The sequence below is a fragment of the Tupaia chinensis genome, unplaced genomic scaffold (genome assembly GCF_000334495.1).
Source record: "Tupaia chinensis unplaced genomic scaffold, TupChi_1.0 Scaffold144346_1, whole genome shotgun sequence".
NCBI lineage: Eukaryota > Metazoa > Chordata > Mammalia > Scandentia > Tupaiidae > Tupaia > Tupaia belangeri.
Genome location: NW_006204205.1, coordinates 1,434,355 through 1,434,790, shown reverse-complemented (window position 1 = coordinate 1,434,790; position 436 = coordinate 1,434,355).

Genomic DNA, 436 nt, shown 5'->3' with positions numbered 1-436 from the left:
CGCTAGCCGCACCAAGAGCCCCGCCCAGCGCAGCGTTCCCGGCAACGTCGCTCCCAGCGTTACGCACTCCGCGGCCTTTGACCCAGACCTCAGAGGGTCTGGAGACGAGCGCCTACGCCGCAACCTCCATTTTGCTTCCTGGCACGTGGCTAGGTTGTTTATCTCTCACTGCCAACCCTTCCCACTTGTCCGGCCGGGTGCTGGCCTTTTCAGTTCACGTGAACAGCAGAGGGGACCTGGTGGCGGGAAGAAGAGCGGGGAGGATCTGCCGAGGCGAGGCGTGGTCAAGGCTTCTCGCGCTGCCCTCACGCGCGCTCTGCGGCCCGGCCTGCGGTCGTCCGCGCTGCCGCCGGCTCTGCCTCCGCCACCGCCACCGCTCCAGCCGCCGCTGCCGGCTGGGGCGGGGAGGGGGGGGTGGGGGCGGGGGCCCGGCGCC